The following is a 20,242-nucleotide window of genomic DNA, read 5'->3' as shown; positions in this document are numbered from 1 at the left end:
TTTTACTGTTTCGAGTCAATGTGACCTTGACCTTTGACCTAGTGAACTGAAAAACAATAGGGGTCAACTGCCAGTCATGATAAATGTACCTTTGAAGTTTCATGATCCTAGGTGTAAGCGTTCTTGAGTTAACATCCGGAAACAATTATACTGTTTCAAGTCACTGTGACCTTGACCTTTGACCTAGTGACCTGAAAATCAATAGAGGTCATCTGCCCGTCATGATCAACGTACCTATGAAGTTTCATGATCCTAGACGTAAGCGTTCCTGAGTTATCATCCAGAAACCATTATACAGTTTCGAGTCACTGTGACCTTGACCTTTGATCTAGTGACCTGAAAATCAATAGGGGTCATCTCCCAGTCATGATTCATGTACCTATGAAGTTTCATGATCCTAGGCCTAAGCGTTCTTGAGTTATCATCCGGAAACCATTTGATGGACGAATCGACCGACCGACGGACCGACATGTGCAAAACAATATACCCCCTCTTCTTCAAAGGGGGGCATAATAAAAATGAAGTGATGTCATTATACAGGCAAAAGCCAGATGCACAGTGGCGGGTGTTGACCACTCGCATATTGACATAATTTTGATATAAAGATATATCTATGCATCTAAAAAAAATTGTCATCTATTTTGCGATGCTATCAAGGAACTTTAAAACATCAACAACACTTCAGCATATGCTATATCACATGCTATATCACATTTAAATACCAAGGTTGGCGCTAAGGAAAAAAAGAAGTAGCCAAATTTCAGCCTTAATACGATGACCACACACATATAAGCTAATTTGCTCTATAAACGAGTGTACATGTCGCTTTGTGTCATTGTGTGAGACTAACAAGGAAAGAAAAACAACATAATTATTATCTTAAATGTATTGGTATCAAAAGGCATTGTGTAAAACTATCAATCGAACCACATTAAAATAAATATTTTTTCTCTGGAATTAAATGCTGCATTTCATTAATTTACATTTCATTTTTATTCATTTTCATGTATCGATAGGAATGGTCCACAACCCCCTCTTCCCAATATTTTTTTTTATAAACTTACTTGTCAAACGTGGTGTGGTGCTTTTTGGCTCTCTAAAAATATATGTACTGCAATATATTAATCTTAAATTGACGCATTTTTGTTTATAGTTTAAATGGTTTAATAGTTTTTAATTGTGTGCTTTAATTCCAATGCAAATTTTTCATTCTAAAGTACTTCATCATTGATCGTCGTAATAGTCATGGATAACCATCAATTAAATTGCAACTTCTAAAAATCGAAAATACATTACCTTTCCAGCACTTTTTTGAGTTTTTTTTTGTAACAATACTATGAGGAGGACCAATACTATAAGAATAAGCAGGCATTTCCCCAGGATTTTGGTCAGGCATGGCGGCAAGACAAGGTTGAGGGGACATTGGTACAGAATGAAGCATGTTGATTTTTTTATATTGTGTACATGTTATAAATAACAAGAGATTGCTAAGCAATATAGTCCCCTACCGGTGAAACTCCACCATTCTCAGTATTTTTTTTATTTGATGCGATAGCAACCAGAATTCTTGACGTAGGAACAAAATGAAATGACGTGCATAATCTCCATATTACCATCTATCCATGTTTCAAGTTTCATGAAAAAAAAGAAGAACTTTTAAAGTTATCGCAGGATCCAGAAAAGTGTGACAGACTGACAGACAGACAGACAGACTGACAGACAGACAGAGTGCAAACCATAAGTCCCCTCCGGTTTCACACTTATTTGGAGCTATTAAAACAAACCATTTGAATTAAAAAAAAATTAATATTACTTATCCTCAATTTATTTAAGTAATATATTAGAATATTAAATAACAAGCAAAAGGCATTATAACGCGGCTTCCTTGAATCTGTCATTCGTTCAGTGTTGCGTTAACGGGAAGATGTAAATTTGTCGACGTGGAGAATCGACACCAACTTATATTGTCCACCTGGACGATCAACACCCAATTAATTTGTTACCCCTTACAACTGGCTTCCAACTTATCTTCAAGCTGAAATCTGATAATTTGCTATTGCGGACTATCAACTCCTTCATACTGGACACTCGCCACCATACACAGTCGATAACAATACAAAATTGTGTTTGCTTTGAGTCGGGTTAAGGTTTCTGGGGATGCAGAAAAGTGGTTGATGGATGGAACTCATTAGACAGCGCCACGACGATTCACCCAATTGTTTTGTATTACAGTACCACTGGGAAAACAACAGCTGCCAAAGGCCTTTAACCCGGAAAGCAGCAACAGCCCTACGAGGAGTTCTGCGACGCCAAATTAATCTGGTACAGATTTTTTTGGTGGACAATTTTATTGTGTGCCATTGTCAATGTGACAAATTTACAAGGTGCCATTGTCCTGGAGTGCAGAAAATGCAGGGTTGTCAGGGTGCCGTTAAATCAGTGCTCCAGCCAGCTTTTCAAAATAGAGGGGAGCTTCCCCAAAAAGGGCACATTTCACGCGTAATTTTGGAAAATAGGGCATTTGGTTATAAATATACTTAAGTATATACTTTGGTTATACTATATACTTATTAATTGTAAACATTAGTGCATTGGATTACTTCACCAATTGTATGCTGTTCCTCATTTTATGTTATGAAATTACAATAAATATATTACTATCTACATTGGCGCTAAGGAAAACAACTTAGTAGCCAATTTCCTAACCGACTTGGGCTAGCATCAGACTTCACACATTAGAGATATGTTGATATCATATTTCTTTCCGGTGTGGGGGGTGGGGTAATTTTGATGTTTTTTTGTCACCTATCATCATTGAACTGCATGTTAATCTTTCAGGTTCCAGTTTTTAGCATCAGTGGCCTTTTTGAAGAAAAGAAAATGAAGAAATAATTAAATAAATTCAGGGATTTCACTGGGTCCAAAAAAAATGTTGTGACTGTCACTACTTAAATTCGTTGCTTTAAATAACTTTGAGCCAATGTTTGTCCACAATAATAATATTAATTAAAACAAAAATCTATATTGACAAATTTTAAGTCTAAACAATGATCAGTGTCACCATGAAGTAGCATCCAGTCTGGAGATTAAAATGAAACATTGTTATTGTTAATAATAGGATATATTTATTTCACAACACGTTATTTGAACTAATGTCAACAATGTTAACAGTTTTGTTAGGTCGCGAAAATATATGACAATATCAACATTACATTTTACTTGCAGAGTGATAAATCCTCCTTCCAAACAAGTTCTTTATTTGTTGAAATAACAACTGTCTGCCCCTATTCATGTTAAAATTCATCATGATTGAGGACAGACAGTGTTTTAAAGTTCAGAAATAAAATCCAAACACAAATAATATGTTTTCCATGCGGTAATTTCTGACTAAAAATTTACCGCATATTCGCATTAAAACAAGATGATTAATTTTCAAATGCTTATAGGTATTTTGAATTAAAAATCACTATTGTTTTGCAAACAAAAAAAATATAGCCAAAGAATTCAGAAGTTTAAAAAAATCAATAGTGCTGAGTTTTATTTCATTTGAGTGTGATTGTGCCTAAGGTCATAATACACCAAATAGTTTCCCTATATAATTCAATGTAAAAGCGACAACTTTGAGCGAAAATAAATGCAACATTTTGCACATAGAGACCCCCATAACCATACCTTTTCTTAAAGGCCATTCTAAGCGGAATCGATTTATGCAATAAAAAAGATATGTCATGTACAATGCAAGAAAGAACTTGACACAAATCAAAATCGACTGTTTTTGCAACTTTTTTTTTCGGCCGTTTCTTAGTGGAATGTAACCTTTTCTAGTGCAATGGTTTACTATAGTCTTCAAGTGTATCATATTTCAGGGATTCAGTAGTGAACACCTATTCATGCCCTACCATTATCTCCGCAAGATAACACCTGAATAATGGTAAAAAGTGTAAAACATGCCTTCCTGTCAACTATGATATTTTTTTAGAGAGTACAGCCCTACATGAAGCGATCATTTAGTGTATTGTAACCAAGCGTGACCTTAGAGATACTCTTTCACAGCATGTTACTATTGTCTGCAACAAAAGGCTAATTAGTGATCTGATAACAAACCATGGCCTTGGGGTGTTTGTTCACAATGTGTAAACTTAATACACCCCAGGCAGTCTGTGTATTCATGTCATGTTTCTGGCGGCCTGAAAGCAGGAATTTAGAGATGAAAAGGGCATTTGACAGAAAAATAGAGGGGCGCTTTTTAAGTGGGCAAATTTTAGAGGGGCGCAGCGCCCCTCTATTTATTGCTAGCTGGAGCACTGCCGTTTGTCCAGATACCTTTGTTCACACATCTTATAAGCGAGTTCGTGTTTTGATTGGTCGTTGGCCAAATGCAGACAATATTCGGATCAGAGCATGCTTGTGGAAGTTCAAGCGTTGCCACGAGATGATCTGAACAACAAGCGCCGCAGCAAAATGGATTTGACTTCCAGGCACCCTGGGGCCCCTGTGCTAAAATCGCCTGGGGAAAAGCCTGACAAGGGATATAAAGGATAATTAGTGACTTGCAACCAATTAATTAGTGACATGTGCCTTTAATGGCATTCAAATGATTAATTAGCAAGTTGCAAACAATTCATTAGCAATAACAGAGCTCTCGGAAACGCTTAATCAAGCGTATTTGAAGCATTAATTTTAAAAATGAGGCCTTTTTGAAACCAATTGAGTCACCAGGACGCATGTTTTTGAATAACTGGGATCTTCAAGTCAATCCATTAACAAACAAAACCTGTGAAGCAACCTCCTATTTAAACTCAAGCCAACACAATTTATTTCCTCACACCTGTTTAAAATTTAATTAATTAAGTGCAGTAATGTTTCTAAATTGTCTGATAGTTTTCCCACATCCCATCCTCTAGGGAGCTAAGCCCTGATGCTTTATCTGACAGTATGAGCATGCTTCCAGTAATGTAGTATTGATTAATGCTGTTTGAAATATCCACATGCTGATGTGTTACAAAATTAATGTACAGTTTTAACTTCCTAGAAACTTGCCCCTCAAAGACCTTTGATGTCTGCCAACACCATTCACAACTTGAAGTATTGTTCAGGCATAGGTTTAATTGATGTCATCTGGTAACACTGTTGTGATTGTCAAAGACTTTTGTATTTAACTGGTTTTATTGTTGTTTCAAATGGAAATATTATAATATTGCGGGGTCATGATAATGTCTTGTTTACAAAAAAAAGAAAACGTATACAAGTGGGGTATGTATGAAAATATATTAAGCACTTTTATGCACACTTGCCTTAAAAGAGTTATTTTATTTTGTTCTACATGATATTTTATTCAAGTAACAATAAAGAGAACATAATGAGTGGGATTCCTAATGTACATTTTGAACTTGGGGGTTTTAATATTGAACCCACATTTATTACATTATTTATTATTTTATATTCATTCTTTATTTAAATGGATTTTTGCTGAAAATTTGAAGATGTGTGCAATATTCATTGGGACCCCTACTTTTTCCTTTTGGACTCCTACTTTTGCCAAGTAAGGAGCCCAAGTACTCCTGTTTTAAAATTCTAGTGAGACCCCTGAATAAAATATATATAATACATATTTACATGGTGCATTCAATATACTGCTACTTGGACGAAACCACTACCACTTTACAAAATTATCAGTGGCACAAAAGCGCAACTTGACGCAACCTCCATAAACATTTTGAAAGGTTCATATCATAAAATTTCAAGAACAGTTGTTTAAATTGGGTACCAGTAAAATCGTCCCCAAGTCAACTCGTCCCGTGGTCAACTCGTACTCATTTTGGTCAACTCGTCCCTGTTTTTTGGTCAACTTGTACCCGACATACAGAAATATACAGAAGTAGGTGTAGAATGGTCAGTTTATAAGTCTAAATCATAGAGATGATGTCTAATTTTCTCTAAATGTTTTTTCCCTTGAATTATCTAAGCATTAGGGCTGTCACGAATACACTAGGTGACGAATACGATACGCATCACAAATACAGGGTGGCGAATACGAATATTTATTCGCGCATATGAATTTCAATGAACAAAAGTAATACTGACAACTTGACATGACATTATGTACAGTAGTATGAAACTATGAGTATTTGTCAAGTTGATTAATTGAGTATCATAGCATACTGAAAATATGAAATATAACACTTTGAAATAACAAAACACTGACTAGAACTGCTTTAACTTTGAACACAGTTTTGAAAACATGACTAGTACCAATAAAATCCTCGAGTAAAACAATTAAGGCAACCAAAGTAGCGCCAGACAAACGACGTGTATTTGGCAGGCGGGTCAACAATATCAATTGCATTCCCTTTGCAAGGCTCCATGTTTGTTGATAAGTTGCACAATCATTGTCGTAAAGATAAACAAAAAAGAAATTCCATCTGCTAATCCTTTGTGTGTATGTTTGAGCATCAAATCACTCGTATTTACCTAAATAAATATTAAACAACCATCGAAAGATTTTTAATTCAATGTCGTAAATATTCAACCGGTGCCCGCCATTTTTGTTGATAATCTTACTGTGTTACATAGTGGGTGGGGTAAACATGATGAAAAACGCCGGAAGAAGAAGAACATTTAAATATAGGGGTTTAATGAATGAACCTTCATTTGTAAGGTAAGATAAGATGATTTAACTTTCAAACTCGAAACCACGTTGTTTGTATTTGTCAAATATTCGGTTCTGGAGGTGGCGAATAACAAATACGATTCGTCCACAGCTGTATTCGAGTAATTCGATTATTCGAATGTATCATTACAGCCCTACTAAGCATACGGTTGTCAGAATGAACATCTCATTCATAGGCAAGTTGTCTGTTGCGGATATGTATTAAGCAGGGAAAGGGTTGATGAAAATTGTCACTTGTGGTCGGTATCTTTCACAGGTTATTCGTTTTTGAGGGTGTGAAAAGTGTCTGGGCCTGGGGTCTCTCTCCTTTCGGGGAAGAGTACCTGTACCCTCAGGTGGGTGAATTTAAGCGTCGTTTGTCTTTAGACATTCCCAAACATTATTTTTAATTGAATCAATTATATATATTTTTTCTAGTTATATCAGCACATGTAAGTTATATGTCATTATAAAATTTAGCTTTTATTTATCAAAACAGTTCATGACTGAAAAAACTGAATCTCAAATTACACAAAAGTCTGTGTATGGTTTTTATCACTCTCTGGAGGAATTTTTGTCTTAACTGGGAGGAAAATATATATGTTTTCACAGGAGGAATAGGGCCGAATTTCGGCTTCAAAAATTGGAGATCGAGACCCCTGGGTGTTATTTAAAGCGTACGATAATTAATTGCCTGACATTATTCAATCAAAGTTAAGTGGTATTTTAATTAATCAGTGTTACTTTGATAAGCATGTTTAACAAAGGAAAATAATGGTTTGAAAGGTATAATATACTGCATATGTTAATTAATTGCCTATTATGATTCAATTTAAGTTCATTGCTAGTTCTTCTTGAATGCTCGGAGCTTTAATAAATACATACGTACAGCTCAGAGTTCTTCTTGTTAACCCATTTTTAATGTAAAAAATTATGTCTCACGTATGTCTATAAAATCGAGTTAAATCCAGCGAAAACATTGTTCCAAACGCAATACCTGTTATTACTGATATCAATTTGCGAGTGAATTGTGGAGAAATACTCAAAACAAAAACTTGATTCAAAAACCATTATCAAACTGAATTTAAGCCCAAGTTTTGAATTGACGATTCAATCTATCTTACGTATGATCCGGAGATAGCAGGTATATGACGATTGGTAGATTAGACACGAGATCTATCTAGCCAAGGATTCCGGAGATAGTCTGTAGATTATTTTCGAATTCTGAATTAATCGGCTTTGTCAATTGCAAAAACATATACATTTAAATGAACAGTTGACGTGTTTGAAACTTTGGATTAATATCAATATTATGCGAGCATTACATAATGTTAGTTGTATTAATTTGCGCATTATGTATATATGTACGATCTATTTGTGTTTATTTATGCCAGAAAACAGTATGTGGCTAATATTTCGGATTATACTGCCGCCCGGATTGTGAGCGGGGACTTGACATGGAAAATGCTGTTAGCAGTTGCAACTCCCAGCAACCCGGAGGGTCAATAGCTGTGAGTTGGATAATTGCAACTAAGTTAATTGCTAGTTAAATGATTTTCGATTTTAGATACAAGTTGACTTCATTCCAGAAGGATTATTTGTATAAGTTTTTTTTTAAATGCTGTTTTTAACTAAACAGATGTTTCATTGTGTCCATGGTGTAAAACTTTGTTATTTGTAAAAGTTGTGAAATAAAAATGCTAGTATGTAAAACTTTATTGATGTATTTCTTATTTATTTGTTTGTAAATTACGTGTCTCGAGCTCATTGCCAGATGAATAGTTTGAATAAGGTACGAGTTGACCATGGGACGAGTTGACCAAAATGGGGACGAGTTGACTTGGGGACGAGTTGGTTGTAAACCTTCGAATCGGGCAAAACGCTTTAGAACGAAAGTCCCTGTTTCAATTAAACGTTCGATACGATTTTGTAGTCGATCAATTTGTTTGTAATTTTATTGGTTCTTTGTTACTTACAAAGAGACCAAGAATCTTTGACAGCGAAATTTGTGTTTTCGTATTTCCCACGGTGTTGTTGTTGCTTCAATTTGATTGGCTAAACAATGCGTTGCAATAAATATCAACGTTGTAATTTTAAATATTATTTTATAGGTCACACAACAAAGCGGTTTACGTCAAAATGGTTAAATTCCTTTCATGAAAGCTACACATTTAACACAAAGCATATATGGGGAACAGTTTGATTTGTCTCAGTATTTGAGTCAAAACTCGGCAGTCAGTTAACAAACACATGCTTCCTGTGTTAACTGGTAACTAGTTCTATTGCACATGCATGTACCCGTCAACTGAGCTACTTGAATAAAGGGGGGGGGGGGGGGTGGCTGTAGTAGGAAATTCAATTTAAATCCCCACATCAGTTACGTGGCCAGGCTAGAGATCAAACATGAAAACGTCTACCAACTGAGCTAGATTGCCCAGTATTAAGCCGGTATGACTAGATACCGAAAACAGTACTGTTTACGCGAAAACAGTAACATGTACCGAAAACAGTGTTTTATTATATGAAAACAGTGAATTTTAAGACGAAAACAGCGCTTTTTCCTATGCCTGGTTTAAAAAAGAATAGTAGTTTAAAGATATTTCAACATATATCTTAAAACTTTTTAATAAAATTTATTTTAATTTAAAAAAATCCACATTCTGTGGGTTTTTTAATACGAAAACAGTAAAATGTACGCCCAAAAACATTGAACAAATATACGAAAACAGTATGTATTCAACATGTTAGTAAGAAATAGATATCGACAATACATAATCAATACTATTTTATTCATTTGTAATGAAGTTTATTATTTCAAGAAACCAAAACCAGCATAGCAAATGGGTGACGATCGGATTCGAACGTTCATTGTATTAACGACCAATATCACGTGCATGTAAAATACCACGCCGTATAATCCAGATGACCGTATCTATAGATCAGCAATATGGGCAAAAATATGCATGTTTTATGTGTATATAATTATAACTATAATCATTAATAAATTATAATTTATAATGAGATTGCTTTAAAATAATTATTACAAGAAAATAAACGGTCAATTCAAGTTGTATAAAAAACAACTGAAAAAGCATTGAACAAAACTTAACGTGTTTATTTTTTAGCCAAATTTTTTTGTACAACTTTTCTATAACTAGCATCATGTAATGAATAGTTGAGAACAATATTCTGTGACTTTTACATTTTATATTTACTTTTTAATTTATTTCCATTTTACTAGAAATAATTTCACATCATTTATTCTTGTACAGTACAGAAAGTTACTTTAAAATAAACAAAATATGCAACCTATGATTTTGTTCGTCAGTCGTTGTCAAACGCCTTCAACTGTTTGTATAAATATAGGGGTGCATTACGTTTTTTGGAGTGTAAAGTATTTGTCACAGTTATCTGTCAGGCGTGAAACCATTGTTTAATACCGGTATACGTGGTTTTTAAACCAAATGTAATGGGCCATCGCCCTAAGGGATTTATCTGCAAAGTTTTATTACCTTAATCCGGTCATAAAAATGATTGATCGAAGTGACACCAGATAAGTGTCAGATTGTAGGACATAAGCCCCCCAGGACAACCCCCCCCCCCAATGAAAAAATGAACATTTGGACAATTGTCCCCCAGTAGTAATAACAGGTAGGATATAAGCCCCCCAGTGCTTATTTTGCATCTGGATATTTGCCCCCCAGTGCTTATTTTAGGAGTGGACATTTGCCCCCCAGTGCTAATATCATATGTTGTTTCCATTAGACTAGTATATCTCTGTATTTGGATTCAGTATTATTTCATATCTCATAAATATATAATCATAGAAACTTGGATCATTATAATTCGAAATAAAAAAGGTCCAGAAACTCACTTTAATTGCCTAATCTTAGGTAAAACAAACATCTTAAAGAATTTGAATTGTTTTTTAATTAATCAATCAAAAGGATTATCAGCTTGTTAAAGGTGTTACATGTGGCTTTGATCATATACTTGTTAATGAAAATTAAAGGCTTCTGTATTTAATAAATCAAAAGGATTAAAAGGTGGTGATAATTGGACATGAGTATCTGCTCAATCGAGTAATGTCGTTTAAAATTAAGCACTGGGGGGCAAATGTCCACTTCTAAAATAAGCACTGGGGGGCAAATGTCCAGATGCAAAATAAGCACTGGGGGGCTTATATCCTACCTGTCATTTCTTCTGGGGGGCAATTGTCCAAATGTTCATTTTTTCATTGGGGGGGGTTTTGTCCTGGGGGGCTTATGTCTGGATCCCGAAAATGGGGTAGAAATCTGGTAAAATAGCGCTTTAAAATGTACTGTCCGAAAAGTAAGAATCACAAAAAGGTATTACCGTAATTACTCTATGTTTTCGGATACTCTAAGTTTTCGGACACCCCTTTTTTAGCAAAAATAATTATTTTTCGTGACTCTTAATTTTCGGACACACGAGTTTTCGTCCATAATTAATGTCTCTACGTTTTCAGACGGTATATTTTACAGCGCTATTTTACCAAATTTTGGTCCTGTTTTCGATATCTAATGACACTTCGGTCATGGGGTTTTACAACCAGATTAACAACATAAAACATGGCAGGTGCATGCCAGAGGGCAACGGACCATTACATTTGTGTTATTGTGTTAATAACCTTGTAAACCGGTATTAAAAATGGTTTCACCAGATAGCATAAGCGTTATGACAATTACCAGAGGTAGTGCCGATTAACAGTTCAATTTTCACCGCAATGGTACTACCCCTTTTCAGTAAAATAACTGTGACAAATACTATAAACGCTTTAAAGTGTGATGCACCATATTGCATGTTTTACGAACAATGGAAGGTGTTAAACTTTCGTAGTTTGCTTTTTTCATTGCGTTAATTACGGATTCATATTACTGGCGAGTATTCGTACATCGCATGAGCATCTTCGAACTCGTTGGTCAAAGTACAACCTTGAAGTAACTTTCTGTCAAATTAAGCATTTAAAATTATTTAAATGCCATGCAAACATATAGAACTGTAAGTTATACTATATGGCATGGTATTTTACAAGCGCGTGCTATTACCGGTAGTCGTTGATACAATTGACGCTATTTTCGGACACTGAAATTTTCGACTCTAAGTTTTCGGACACATGTATTTTGTGAATATTTTTCGTATCTTAGTTTTCGGACAAGAAAAAAAACAATTCTTTTTAAGTGTCCGAAAACATAGGGTAATTACGGTAACCGAATACTTAGCGGTATTATTATTCCCCTGTGATTATTTATAGGCTTGTGACTTTAAAGCTGTTGTCTTAATTGTCGTTTGCGATCTGCACATGTTTTAAACTTTTAAACACGGTCCGATACCGAACGTCATATTATGCATCTTATTATGAAATGTTATTTATTTTAAGATTGTCTTTATGTAAAACATTTATGTTCGTTTTTAATTTAATTTTGTCTACCAGAAATACCAATATTTAAAATGTGTTAAATAATAAAATATATATTTTGATGATGTATTCTGTTATATTACCATTGACTTTATTACATGTACCGTACGTCTTAGACATATTTGAATCTTCGCTTCAATGCTTAATGAAGTAATCATATATTAAAATCGTGATTTAACGGAAATATCACGATGTAAAGGTGGGAAATCTAACTGTTTTCGGTAAATGTACTGTTTTCGGTATATGTCTTCGTATTGATAAAAAATGCTTCCATTAAAAAACAGCAATATAATGCTTTTCGTAAAAAATAAATAATTAATATAAAGCATCATTTAAATGCGTGCTGGAGTAAACATTCATTAAAATCAAAGTTTATCGCTTCTATCACGATGTAAAGGTGTGAAATCTAACTGTTTTCGGTACATCATACTGTTTTCGCGAAAACATTACTGTTTTCGGTATCTAGTCATACCCGTATTAAGCTGTGCATAAAAGTAATAGTCCTATTGTAAAATGCTTGTATTCTAACAAAGGATGGCATGTGCGTTGTACCAGATCACGGAAAACCAACGCCAATATGCTAGTAGTATACATAGCTCAATCAAATTTATAAATGGATATTTCTGCACTTTTTCCATTATTTTTATTCCATCAGCTTCACGACAAAGATGATATCGTGATATATCGGTAAAGCTGTCTTATTAAGTGTTGAATAGATATGTTAATGGGTTTCACTTGCATTAATTTAAAACTATAGCATCCTCTTTAACCCAACTTTAATAACATATACTAAATTGACATGACGCCTAATCTATGATCGCTCCGCCCACTAGAATTGATCCACCAATCAGCGATCGATTAATCGGGCGCACTCGTTAGCAACGACCTGTCCGCCATTTTCTAGACAAGCTACATGTTAAGGTTCACTTTTATTCCAACGAGTTTCTTTTGTTTTCCTCTTCTAAAAAAAAACCGATTAAAAATGGTTAAACGGTGTCAATGGGGATTATGTAACTCGGACAATCGATATCCTGACAGATTAGTTGGTGACATTGAATTTATTTCGAGAAATTCACGGTATGGGGATCCTCTCCATTTCGTTGACTTCTGAAAATACGGGATTTGACGTCGATTTCATCGTTATTTCCACTAAAAATTCGGACAGAGTCAATGTACGACTCATTAGCGAATTTTCTTCCTTGAATTCGTTGACGTAGAGAGCATCTATACGGCAAAAAATGTTCACCAAAATCATCGGGTATATCGCTTAACCGTATCATAGACATGTGTACTTTACGAGAACTGAAACCCAGCATGAAGCCCAATTCATGCTGTGTTTTATTACTCTGATAGTAATGCACTTAATTGACATCATACATGTTATTTGAAGGTGACATGTGATATATTATCTTATTAACGGTATCTACACATTTGCAGTCATGTGGTGTCACCAATAAACGCTTTTATTCCACACTAGGAGCTCGAATGCCTACAGTAGATCTCATTTTTAAACGAGTTTCGTTTATTTTGTTCGGATTAAACAACGGAAATGAAATATGGCAAAAACGGTGTAAAAAGGGTTAATGCAACTCTGCCATTTGGTATCCAGAAAGATGAGTTAGATGAATTAAATTTATACCATTTCCAACGCGGAAATGCGGTCTTGACAAGAGCGAGTGGAAGCTTCAAGAATTACCGAGATCCCCTTTATAGAACATTAATTTATTTCACAAACTTGAAATGTCATATAAGCAATAACTAAGCATTATTAAGTAATAATTGAGAATTTTGGTACCCAATTTGTGAAACTTAACGAAATCCCCGTTAAAAATCGCGTTTCTGTGTGTGTCAGAAACAAGTGAAAACCATTTTGTTATTATTTTAATAAAGACGTATCGATAAATGCTATTGTAAAAGAGTTATTATTACTGATATTAGTTAACCAATAAATGCGGTAACTTCGGCGAAGTCGGTACCTGCGCGAGCGTCTGATATTGGTAGCCTTATTAATTTATAATAGCCTGACCGTATTCCATTTCGTACAACTCTAATTTTATATCAGACAATGTCCAAACTTACTGTGTTGTTTTTGCGCTTTAAATTATAGTGATTGATAAATGTCCCATAAGCAATGTTTAATATGTTTAATATCACTTTAATACGCAATAACATGTGGGATTGAGGTACCCACCCGGCGTCAGAAAGCGCGTAAAACTTCACTGAATTCCCAGTGATAAAGCGCTATTTCGTGTCAAATACCCGGGTAGGGGGGGGGGATGTTTCGGTAATAATTTTGTTAATAACACGGGTAAATACCGGTGAAGTGTTAATTTATTGCAAATACCACCATTACACGTAATAACGGGTTCGATTTCGGAAAGCGCGCAAGCGTTTGAGAGCGTGTTTAATGTACCGATTTACCCGTTAAAAATAGCTGATGTTCTCTTTAATCGTATATTTTTTGCATTTGCAGAATAACTAAATGGCATCAACCCCTTTACACGTGTAATATGGTGTTAAACAAGTCCATAAAATCATCCGGAATATCGCGTAAATCTATATGCAGTCTATAGGCAAAGAAGCCATTTTGGTGTTAGCTTGTCTAGGTTTTCTTCCCGCTGAGCCACGTGATTAAGTGGGCGGAGCGATCGCTGATAAGGCGTCATATCAATTAAGTTTAACAGCAAAATTTAGGTGGATAAAGATAATTTTGGATTATGACCAATATTGCAAATGAAAAGGTGGATGAAATAGTGGGAGCACGGACTCTAGATTACACGGATAAGAAACGGGACCGTTACGCCAAATATCTTGTTGTGTCTAAGTCACGTGACCGTGTCGTAACTATCGATCTTTTATCGAAGCGCTGAGGTTATACATTTGATGTACCCACTCACGTATTTTGTTAAATTATAGTTTCATTTCTAGGCCGATTTTGACGAATTATATATCATTAGAAAGCTTACGTAACGTAGTTTTCATATATATAAATATATATTAAGTTTTTCTTCTGATTTCGGCAGCTCGGCGCGTTATAACTTTAACTTTTGCAAATATCAAACCGTTTTGGAGTTTTAGAATCTAGATTTACGGTTGACATGTTCGTACTTTATACCGATTTGTAGCGTTTATATTTGGAGTTCAGTTTTAAAAATAACATCTTGCTTAGGAGAATAGAATTCTGTATATGATAGAGATAAAAAATGGTTAAAAAATGAAAGCAAGTAAGGAATGAAGGCGGAAGAAAGTAGCGCGCGGTCCTAACGAACCGAACTGATGCTAAGGTCTTGGCGATTATGCTTTTGTTTAAATACCGGCCATTGAATTTCCTTTGCCATGATTATTGAAATATTTTGTTCTAGAGACATATCAATAAACCTAAGTATTAATGAAGCTTAATAAATTAACGATTTCAGCTCTTGATTATAACACAGAAAGGGTGTTAATTTTATGATGAAAAAGCGTATATAGCGGACCCTCTTGATATTTTTCGGCTTTGCACACTTAAAATATAATGGGTGTCAAAACATTCATCGTTTGTTGTTTATTATCAAAAAGGTAATTATGTTAACTTATATGAAAGGTTATTAACCATAAATTATCAATTAATAAAAATTATTTAAAGATTCTTGCAAATCACGGTCAACTGTCTATGCATGTATATTGAAATATCTTTATAAGTTATCAAAATTATAAATATATAGAAATCTAAATTATAACTCTGTATCATTTGTATTTTTCGAAAAGATTATTTAACCCCGTTGTGGTCCAATGAGAATGCTGTTTTTAATCATGTTGTTCCGTACACTACCATACACTCTTTATAGGACTACGAAATGACGGAGTTTTTTACCGGTACCCGCTAATTACGTTTAATATTAAGTATTAGATTTTTAAAATGTTTAAAATGTACATTTATAGGTATTAAGCACTTATAATTATTATGATTAAGCCGGCTGACATCTATACAGTATTTAGTTTATGGCAATCTGTATGGGCAGATGACTATAAATGTTTTCAATACGCTACATATCTTATAAACGCAAAATTGAGTATTTGGCGTTACATTACTCCAAGAAATGACCACTAATACCACGAGAAGACATGGAGACATGTTTCATCATAAATTTAACACCCTTTCTGTGTTATAAACAAGAGCTGAAATCGTTAATTTATTAAGATTCATTTATAATAAGCTTTATTGATATGTTTCGTGAACAAAATACTACAATATATTACATTAAAAATATAATAATATGGCAAAGGAAATTCAATGGCCGGTTTCTAAACAAAAGCATAATCGCCAAGACCTTAGCATCAGTTTAGTGCGTTAGGAGCGCGCGCTACTTTCTTCCGCCTTCATTCCTTAATTACTTTCGTTATTAAACCATTTTTTTTCTATCGTATACAGAATTCTATTCTCCTAGGTAAGATGTAATTCTTAAAACTGAACTCCAAATATAAACGCTACAAATTGGTATTAAGTACGAACATGTCAACCGTAAATCTAGATTCTAAAACTCCAAAACGGTATGATATTTGCAAAAGTTAAAGTTATAACTCGCCGGGCTATCGAAATCAGAAGAAAAACTTAATATATATTTATATATCTGTTTACTACGTAACGTAAGCTTTCTAATGATATATAATTTGTCAAAATCGGCCGAGAAATGAAACTATAATTTAACAAAAGACGTGAGTGGGTACATCAAAATGTATAACCTCGGCGCTTCGCTGTACGCTAATTGTAAAAGATCGATAGCCACAACACGATAAAACGCACGGTGGTAAAACATAAAATGTGTATTTCTTGTGTTTAACTCGCTATAAATCCATTAATAACAACGGGAATATACTAAAAGTATATTTTTTTTTTGAAAGAGGAATTAATAAGCAACAAGATAACGTATAAATCAATGAAATCGGATGAATAGTTTTTGCATAAGATTGAATTTACTACAGTAAGGGTCAAATACTCGATACATCTCCTATCAATATACACTCCGTGGTGGGAGGTAGGTAATGTTTCTGTGCAAAATAGATTCAGTTTAATTGATGTTTTATTTTGCCTATGAAAAATTCCTAAATACACTGCAAACACAACTCAGATGATAGGACACCTAAGTCACTGACCCATTTTATAAACGGAGCATGATACAAGTGTGGTGCTCAAATACACGTGTAGAAGATTGTCATATTGTGTTCATTTGTAAATTCGTGTTGAATATGCTTATTTTTTAATTGTTCTAAATGTCAGATGTCTAATTTCATTCTATCTCATGCCAAGCCATGAGGTTTATGCACAACGCCTTTCTTGTCAAAATATGTTTGAAAACAGGATCCCAAAATGTAAAGGTCCCTGAACGTAAATTTATAAGTTGGGACACCTTATCAAGTCGGTGATCTGTCCGACAGTCACAAAAAAACCAATCTTCATCACAATTGTTCAATCCAACAAACATCAGGAAGTTTAGTCTATGTATGTACAGGCGTACATGATGTTGACCATACTGCTCTTATATTGCACTTCTTATTGAGATTAAAAGAGCATGAAATGCATGTAATATCTAAAGTATTATTGGGAGCATATAGTCGCCGCTTTGTCTGTCCGTCTGTGCAAAATTTTTGTCCGGGCTTTTTCTCAGCAACTAATGACCGGAATTCAATGAAACTTTATGGGAAGCTTCACTACCAAGAGGAGATGTGCATATTATCAGCGGGTTCTGGTCGGATGATTTTTCACAGAGTTATGGCCCTTTGAAATTGTCCATTAACTGTACATATAGTGCAATTCTTGTCCGCGCTATTTCTCAGCAACTAATGACCGGAATTCAATGAAACTTTATGGGAAGCTTCACTACCAAGAGAAGATGTGCAAATTATCAGCGGGTTCTGGTCGGATTTTTTTCCACAGAGTTATGGCCCTTTGAAATTTTCCATTAACTGTACATATAGTGCAATTTTTGTCCGGGCTATTTCTCAGCAACTAATGACCGGAATTAAATGAAACTTTATGGGAAGCTTCACTACCAAGAGGAGATGTGCATATTATCAGCGGGTTGGCGCCGGGTTTTGGTCGGATGATTTTTCACAGAGTTATGGACCTTTAAAATTTTTGAAATTTTCCATTAACTGTACATATAGTGCAATTCTTGTCCGGGCTATTTCTCAGCAACTTATGACCGGAATTCAATGAAACTTTATGGGAAGCTTTACTACCAAGAGGAGATGTGCATATTATCAGCGGGTTCTTGTCGGATGCTTTTTCACATGTTATGGCCCATTGAAATTGTCTATAAAAAAATACTTGTCCCCCCATCTACTGTGCCCTCAAGCATTTTTTTTTTATCTGAATATATAGTGCAATATTGTGACAAAAAAAACTTTGGGGAGCATCACCCGTCTCCGACGGTTTCTTGTTTATATATATTTGTTGCCATAGCAACCATAATTTTTGACGTAGGAACAAAATGAAATGACGTGCATAATGTCCATATTGCCATCTATCCATATTACAAGTTTCATGAAAAAATATTAAGAACTTTAAAAGTAATCGCAGGATCCAGAAAACCATCATTTTCAGCAGCATTTCTAGTCTATTTGTTACCATAGCAACCAGAATTTTTAACGTAGAAACCAAATGAAATGACGTGCATAATGTCCATATTGCCATCTATCCATGTTTCATGAAAAAATTTGAAGAACTTTTAAAGTTATCGCAGGATCCAGAAAAGTGTGACGGACAGACAGACGGAGCGCAAACCATAAGTCCCCTCCGGTGAAACCGGTAGGGGACTAACAAGCTGAAATCTGCAGTGACACAATCATAAGGTTATTGAGTAAATATGTTTGTTTAGGGTAACTTTTCTTATTATCATTTACATTTTATTATCAGATTACACAGATTCTATAGCATATTATACATTTAAATAACATAAATTAATTGGTATAATTGTCAAAAGAAAACATGAATGCTATTTAAAGGGACCTGTTCACCGTTTGGTTAACTGACAAGATTGACAAAAATTGTTTCAGATTTTCAAATTTTTGTTGTAAGTTTTTTTGCAAGGAAACAATAATAACGAACATTTACCAAGCTCTAAAATATCCATTTTATGCATCTTATAATGACCATTTAAAAACCTGAAGCGTAACAAACGCAAAACTATTGAATAATTTTGAGTATTCTGTTGTTATTGTTATATTTTGTGAAACTAATTTGGATTGCGTATAAAAAGTATATAATACATGTCGAACTTTATTAGCATGGATGGCCGAGTGGTTTAAGCGTTGTACTTTGACCTTGTCTGTGGTTAGAGTCCAGGTTTGGATAACTTTTTCTTTCTTTAATTTTATTCTTGTTTAATACTTGAGCTCTTTATTTCCGATATTCACATTTTTACAAGACCCTCATAGTCTCCATTCTACTCTACGGCTGTCAGACCTGGATGCCCTGCATCTCCTACACAGAGCACAAGACCAACGAGTACGTCCAGAACATGACTTCAACACTTGCTGGTCCATCCAACTCTACGGCTGCCACACCTGGGAGCTTCACCCGGACACAGAATGCAGGATAGAGGCATTTGAACATAAATGTCTCCGAAGACTGCTTACACAGAGCACAAAACTAACGAGTACGTCCGGAACATGACTGCAACACTTGTTGGTCAACAAGAGCCCCTACTGGCGACTGGAAAGCTGGCTTGGTTTGACTGTTCTACAGGGCACACTAGAGGGAGGTTGACCGGAACATGACTGCAACACTTGTTGGTCAACAAGAGCTCCTACTGGCGACTGGAAAGCTGGCTTGGTTTGACTGTTCTCCAGGGCACACTAGAGGGAGGTTGACCGGAACATGACTGCAACACTTGTTGGTCAACAAGAGCCCCTACTGGCGACTGGAAAGCTGGCTTGGTTCGACTGTTCCACAGGGCACACTAGACGGAGGTTGACATTGAGGCCATCACAAGAAAGCTGAATGGACAATGTAAAAGAGTGTACATCCATTTTCATGGATGCATTACTCTCAGCAGCACACAACAGACCGGACTGGAGGAGGATTTCTGTATCATGGTCCCTCATTTCCCCCGAAATGGCAAAGAGTGGACATCCATTTTCATGGATGCATTACTCACAACAGCACACAACAG

The 20,242-nt window shown here is 35.0% G+C and overlaps 1 protein-coding gene across 9 annotated transcripts in view; it reads right to left on the bottom strand.

Annotated features, from left to right (window-relative positions):
• Positions 1 to 8,727, bottom strand: part of LOC127832355 (titin-like) — a 43,182-nt gene extending 34,455 nt beyond the window's left edge. For 7 of the 9 annotated variants that reach the window (XM_052357787.1, XM_052357788.1, XM_052357781.1 and 4 more), the window contains exon 1: positions 8,626 to 8,727. The gene's annotated coding sequence lies outside the window, so the exon portion shown is untranslated. Of the gene's footprint in view, positions 1 to 3,061; positions 3,116 to 3,212; positions 3,468 to 8,625 lie in introns of those variants that run through there. The other 2 variants (XM_052357782.1, XM_052357783.1) reach the window with 2 other exon arrangements.
• Between the last annotated feature and the right edge of the window lie 11,515 nt (positions 8,728 to 20,242).

Source organism: Dreissena polymorpha, chromosome 5 (genome assembly GCF_020536995.1).
Source record: "Dreissena polymorpha isolate Duluth1 chromosome 5, UMN_Dpol_1.0, whole genome shotgun sequence".
Taxonomy (NCBI): domain Eukaryota; kingdom Metazoa; phylum Mollusca; class Bivalvia; order Myida; family Dreissenidae; genus Dreissena; species Dreissena polymorpha.
The sequence above is the reverse complement of the archived record's forward strand: the minus strand, read 5'-3'. Positions and strand labels throughout refer to the sequence as shown.